Genomic DNA, 7,090 nt, shown 5'->3' with positions numbered 1-7,090 from the left:
AAACGGTGGGGAATGAATTATCCAGAAATCAGCAAGAATGAGAAAAGGTCAAAGAGGAAGATTTTTTGAAATTTCTCTTTATCAATCTATTAGCCCAGTTTGGATTGAAGCTTTGTTGGAGGTTTTGTCGGGCATAAGGTGAAATGGTGTCTGGGATCATATGACAGTGGTTCTGAACCTTTTCCTTTCAACTCGCATACCATCGTTGCCCTGTGCTTAAGGTGTTATGTGAGTGGGAAGGGAAGGTTGAGAATCACTGTTCTTGACCCAATTGTTATTGAAATATTTTGTTTGATGAAAAATTGTCATTGGTGCATTCTCCTTTGGAATTATTAAATCCATATACATAGTCAATTGGGTGGAGTGGTTTTCAACCTTCTTCTTTCCACCCACATACCACTTTAAGCAATCCCTTACTAATCACAGAGCACCTATGGGATAGGGAATTCTGAGTGGAAAGAAGAAGGTTGAGAACCATTCGGTGAGGGCACTGCACTTTATCAATGTTAATTGCCCAGACCTGTCCCTGAGGGAGGAGATTAACATATCAAGTACCTCTGATTTGAGACAACATTAGAAGTAAACTTCTGCTTAATTTTGAAAAGCCTGTCTTCAATCTATTTAATTGATTCCTCCCCAAAGCTTGTTAATGTGTTGCAACAGGATCATCCGTATAATAGGCAATTGACACCTCTGGGGGAAGTGAATGGATTTTAATTGAGAGAGATTAACTGTGGCAGATACTGGTTTGTCTCATGTCCTATTTAAATGCAAATTGCTTTTTTTACGGTAAATGCATGTGTACATTATCCAAAAATATTTTTATACAATTTATGATTTTTCTGCACGCTTTTTTTTTCTTTTCTTTTTTTTTTCTTTGGCTTGGCTTCGCGGACGAAGATTTATGGAGGGGGTAAAAAGTCCACGTCAGCTGCAGGCTCGTTTGTGGCTGACCAGTCCGATGCGGGACAGGCAGACACGATTGCAGCGGTTGCAAGGGAAAATTGGTTGGTTGGGGTTGGGTGTTGGGTTTTTCCTCCTTTGCCTTTTGTCAGTGAGGTGGGCTCTGCGGTCTTCTTCAAAGGAGGCTGCTGCCCGCCAAACTGTGAGGCGCCAAGATGCACGGTTTGAGGCGTTATCAGCCCACTGGCGGTGGTCAATGTGGCAGGCACCAAGAGATTTCTTTAGGCAGTCCTTGTACCTTTTCTTTGGTGCACCTCTGTCACGGTGGCCAGTGGAGAGCTCGCCATATAATACGATCTTGGGAAGGCGATGGTCCTCCATTCTGGAGACGTGACCCATCCAGCGCAGCTGGATCTTCAGCAGCGTGGACTCGATGCTGTCGACCTCTGCCATCTCGAGTACCTCGACGTTAGGGGTGTGAGCGCTCCAATGGATGTTGAGGATGGAGCGGAGACAACGCTGGTGGAAGCGTTCTAGGAGCCGTAGGTGGTGCCGGTAGAGGACCCATGATTCGGAGCCGAACAGGAGTGTGGGTATGACAACGGCTCTCTATACGCTTATCTTTGTGAGGTTTTTCAGTTGGTTGTTTTTCCAGACTCTTTTGTGTAGTCTTCCAAAGGCGCTATTTGCCTTGGCGAGTCTGTTGTCTATCTCATTGTCGATCCTTGCATCTGATGAAATGGTGCAGCCGAGATAGGTAAACTGGTTGACCGTTTTGAGTTTTGTGTGCCCGATGGAGATGTGGGGGGGCTGGTAGTCATGGTGGGGAGCTGGCTGATGGAGGACCTCAGTTTTCTTCAGGCTGACTTCCAGGCCAAACATTTTGGCAGTTTCCGCAAAGCAGGACGTCAAGCGCTGAAGAGCTGGCTCTGAATGGGCAACTAAAGCGGCATCATCTGCAAAGAGTAGTTCACGGACAAGTTTCTCTTGTGTCTTGGTGTGAGCTTGCAGGCGCCTCAGATTGAAGAGACTGCCATCCGTGCGGTACCGGATGTAAACAGCGTCTTCATTGTTGGGGTCTTTCATGGCTTGGTTCAGCATCATGCTGAAGAAGATTGAAAAGAGGGTTGGTGCGAGAACACAGCCTTGCTTCACGCCATTGTTAATGGAGAAGGGTTCAGAGAGCTCATTGCTGTATCTGACCCGACCTTGTTGGTTTTCGTGCAGTTGGATAATCATGTTGAGGAACTTTGGGGGACATCCGATGCGCTCTAGTATTTGCCAAAGCCCTTTCCTGCTCACGGTGTCGAAGGCTTTGGTGAGGTCAACAAAGGTGATGTAGAGTCCTTTGTTTTGTTCTCTACACTTTTCTTGGAGCTGTCTGAGGGCAAAGACCATGTCAGTGGTTCCTCTGTTAGCGCGAAAGCCGCACTGTGATTCTGGGAGAATATTCTCAGCGACACTAGGTATTATTCTATTTAGTAGAATCCTAGCGAAGATTTTGCCTGCAATGGAGAGCAACGTGATTCCCCTGTAGTTTGAGCAGTCTGATTTCTCGCCTTTGTTTTTGTACAGGGTGATGATGGTGGCATCACGAAGATCCTGAGGCAGTTTACCTTGGTCCCAACAAAGCTTGAAAAACTCATGCAGTTTGGCATGCAGAGTTTTGCCGCCAGCCTTCCAGACTTATATATATGTGTGCACGTTATATGAGTGAAAATATGGTACCACTGTGTGGCATGAGGCAAAAAAGAAGTAAATAAATATAAAGGATAGATCAGTGGTTCTCCACCTTTTTCTTTAAGTATTCCCTATGCCATAAGTGCCCTGTGATTGCTGAAGGTGGTATGTGAGTGGGAAGGGAAGGTTGAGAATCACTGCTCCAGAAATATTTTGCATGAGAAAAATTGTCATTGGCCCATTTCTTTTGGAGTTATGAAACCATGCACATAACAAGTCAATTGGGTACGATTAAAACAGTGGTTTTCAAACTTTTTCTTACCTTAAGCAATCCCTTACTAAGCACAGAGCACCGATGGCATAGGGAATACTTAAAGTGGTGAGGAGATGGCGGCGCTCAGAGCGGCCCTGAGGACGGCGAGGAAGGTGAGGGAATGACTCGGGGTTTATACCCAGGGGAATGGGAAGAGGGGGGAGTGAGGGGTCAGGAGGGGGAGTGAAGGGTCAGGAGGGGGAGTGAAGGGTCAGGAGGGGGAGTGAGGGGTCAGGAGGGGGAGTGAGGGGTCAGGAGGGGGAGTGAGGGGTCAGGAGGGGGGAGTGAGGGGTCAGGAGGGGGGAGTGAGGGGTCAGGGGGGGGAGTGAGGGGTCAGGAGGGGGGAGTGAGGGGTCAGGAGGGGGGAGTGAGGGGTCAGGAGGGGGAGTGAGGGGTCAGGAGGGGAGTGAGGGGTCAGGAGGGGGGAGTGAGGGGTCAGGAGGGGGGAGTGAGGGGTCAGGAGGGGGGAGTGAGGGGTCAGGAGGGGGGAGTGAGGGGTCAGGAGGGGGGAGTGAGGGGTCAGGAGGGGGGAGTGAGGGGTCAGGAGGGGTCAGGAGGGGGGAGTGAGGGGTCAGGAGGGGGGAGTGAGGGGTCAGGAGGGGGGAGTGAGGGGTCAGGAGGGGGGAGTGAGGGGTCAGGAGGGGGAGTGAGGGGTCAGGAGGGGGAGTGAGGGGTCAGGAGGGGGAGTGAGGGGTCAGGAGGGGGAGTGAGGGGTCAGGAGGGGGAGTGAGGGGTCAGGAGGGGGAGTGAGGGGTCAGGAGGGGGAGTGAGGGGTCAGGAGGGGGAGTGAGGGGTCAGGAGGGGGAGTGAGGGGTCAGGAGGGGGAGTGAAGGGTCAGAAAGGGGGTAGAAGCGTAGACACTGGAGTGAGGGGATCTGATGGAGGAGTGGGAGAGGAGATGGTGGGGATGGAGAGGAGGAGAGGGACAGGGGAGGGGGTGGATGCAGGAAGCCCTCCTGTGATCAGCTAGTGTTGTATTGACCACTGTTGTGTCAGGCAGGGGCTGAGGGTGGGGTGATAGGTATTGTTTCCGGTACTGGATCCTTGGGGCAGGTGGGAAGGCAGAGAGGGTGCAGGGGAGCTTTTCTGAAATGCTGTTGGGAGTTTTCAGTGCTGCAAAAGTGTGGTTGACCTCCCTGGGTCAGAGGGATCTGCACAGGGACAGAGCTGGTCGTTAGAGTCTTGCTGTTTCCAGCGGGATGTGGGAATACAGAATGAAGATGGAGTTGAGGTAACAAGGGCGTGAGAACAAGAGGCTGATTGGACGGTAATATTTAACAGTAAGCTGGGTGAATTTCTGAGGAACCTGGTGGGGGTGGGACCTACTTGAGAGTTCCTGTGGAAATGGGACAGATTTGCATGGCCCTGCACGCTGCAACCATTCTGATCCCCACCTTGCACCAGCCACCACATCCTAGAGAGGGGTTAATGAGACTCTATGGGGCACTGGTGAGACCCCATCTAGAGAACTGTGTCCAGTTTTGTGCCTCCTATCTTAGAAAGGATGTGAAGTTGTTGGAGAGGGTGCAGAAGAGATTTACGAGGATGATTCCTGGAATGCAGGGACTGGCGTAAGGGGAGCGTTTGGCAGCTCTTGGGTTGTATTCGTTGGAGTTTAGGAGAATGAGACATTTTGACTATTGAAAGGTTTTGACAGAGTAAATGTGGATAAGATGCTTCCCTTGGTGGGTGAATCAAGGACAAGGGGTTATAGACTTAAATGAGAAGTTGTCCAATTAGAACAGAGAGGAGGAAGAACTTCTTGAGTCAGAGGGTCATGAATCTGTGGAACTCAAAGCAGTGGAGGTCAGATCACTGGGAGTATTTAAACAGGAAATGAATAAGTATTTCATTAGTAGGGGTATCAAAGGATATGGAGAAAAGGCTGGAAATTGCTTCGTGTAGAGTCATGGAACAGACTCGATGGGCCTAGTGGCCTGTTTCTGTTTCTTTATCTTGTGATGTATGTGAGTGGAAAGAAAAAGGTTGAGAACCACAGGGATAGATAAATATTCACATTACACATAGTATAATGGTTAAGGTAACGCTCTTACTGCACCAGTGACCCAGTTTCAAATCAGCTGCTGTCTGAAAGGAGTTTGTACGTTATTTCCATGACCTGCCTGGGTTTCCTCGCACCTTCCAAAAATGTACAGGGTTTGTAGGTTAATTAGTGAGCTGGAAGGGCCTGTTACCATGTTGTAGCTCAATGTTAAAAATATTAAAGTTCTCACTGTATCCATGTGGATTTCATCCGGGTGCAATGGTTATCTCCTATGGTCCAAAGACGTGCAGGGTTAGATTAATTGGCCATGTGGGTGGTGTGGGCCAGAAGAGCCTGTTTTACCTCGAAATTAACAAAATAAATGTGGAGATAGTTATTAAAAAAAATTGTGTGAACTGTGACAACTTACACTGCAAGCTCAGCATTGTGAAATATTCTAGAGATGCTCGGCAGGAGCATCGACAAATTTAGTCAGAAATAGAATCTTTTTCCCTGGGCAAAATATCAAATATGGAAGGCATAAATTTGAAGTGAATCAGGGAATGTTTAAAGGAGCTGTGCTGGGCAAGCAGTTCTACGCAGAGAGTAGTGGGTGACTACAATGCACTGCCAGAGGTAATGGTGGGATCAGATACAATAATTGCATTTAAGAGGGCTTTAGGTGGGTAGAAGAATGGGTGAAATGGAGGGATGTGGGTCTTGAGATGTAGTTGAATTGGATATCACTCTCAGTGCAGGCATTATGGACTTGTGTTCTAAATGTTATTACGATAGTATTACAGCGGGTGGTTGAAAGTTGGGTCATAGGCAGAAATTTTGAGGATATGAAGTGATATGAAGGAAGAGTTGTATGTGATGTCATATATTTACTCTTAACAAAAAAGAAATCTGAATCACGCAGGGAATCCTCTATCTTAGGCCCTTGTGATTGACATGGTCACCAATGAGGTAACACGGGCATTGTGCTAAACAGCAGAATTGGAAGAGGACAGAGAGCTATCAAGCTGAAAGAATTTACAAAGATATGGCTGGGGCATGGAGGTTTAACTGGTTTTCTACATAGTTCTGAAAAGGGTGATTAACCTTGTTTTCTCTCCCTCTCTCTCTCTCTCTCTCTCTCTCTCCTCTTCCCCCCCCCACCCCCCACCCCCTCCCACTCCTGCCTGACTTCCTGAGTATTCCTGGCATTAGTCTTTCATCCTCAACATTGTAAATTATAGCAACATTTAATATTGAGACAACTAATTTTTATAAAAGCAAATATTCTGCTTGCTATAGACTAAATTATTAATTTGTTTTGTTTGCCGTTACATCCATTGACAATACAGTGAGAGAGATTGGTTTTCGAACAAACCAGCAGACTTCTCAAACATTGTACAACAAGTAAGTCACAGTGCATGAGTACAAAGTGCAGGGATACAGGTTCAGATCTGTTGGTACAGAGTATAAGCAACATAATGTGACTATTTTGGGGTTAATTCAGGAGTATGATAACAGCAGGAAAGAAACTGTCCTTGAACCTGGTGGTGTGTGAACTTACTCTCAGGAATCTTCTTCCTGTCGCGAGGGGGGGTGAAGAGAATGTGGCCTGGGAGGGATTGATCTTTAATATGTTGATTGCTTTTCCAAGGCAGCGGGAGTTATAGATGGAGTTGATAGAAGGAAGGAGTGTGTGTGTGTGTGTGATAGCCTGAGCCACATTTGCAACTCTGCAGTTCCTTGAATTGGGTGGAGTAGTTCCTGTCCCACAGTGATGCACCCTGACAGCATACTTTTAATGGTGTACCAGTAGAAAATGTTAAGGAATGCAGGTGACCTGCCACATTTCCTTAAGCTTCCTTATATCAGTTTAAGATGATGAAATGTTGGTCATCAGGTGTACAGAGATCTTTTGTCAGAAATTACTCATCCGTATGAATTATAAAAACAGATTCTCATCTCTGAGAGTCAATGATTTCCAATTTTCCTGTAAACGTACAAAATTTTGAAACAGAACATAGAACACGACTGCACAGAACAGGCCCTTCGGCCCTTGATGTTGTGCTGACCTATATATTCCTACAAAAATTAAACTAAACCCTTCCTATCTCATAACCTTCTATTTTTCTTTCATTCATGTGCCTGTCTTTCTTCTTTGGCTTGGCTTCGCGGACGAAGATTTATGGAGGGGGTAAATGTCCACGTCAGCT

This window comes from Narcine bancroftii, chromosome 8, assembly GCF_036971445.1.
Source record: "Narcine bancroftii isolate sNarBan1 chromosome 8, sNarBan1.hap1, whole genome shotgun sequence".
NCBI classification, from domain to species: domain Eukaryota; kingdom Metazoa; phylum Chordata; class Chondrichthyes; order Torpediniformes; family Narcinidae; genus Narcine; species Narcine bancroftii.
This window is presented reverse-complemented; position numbering follows the sequence as displayed.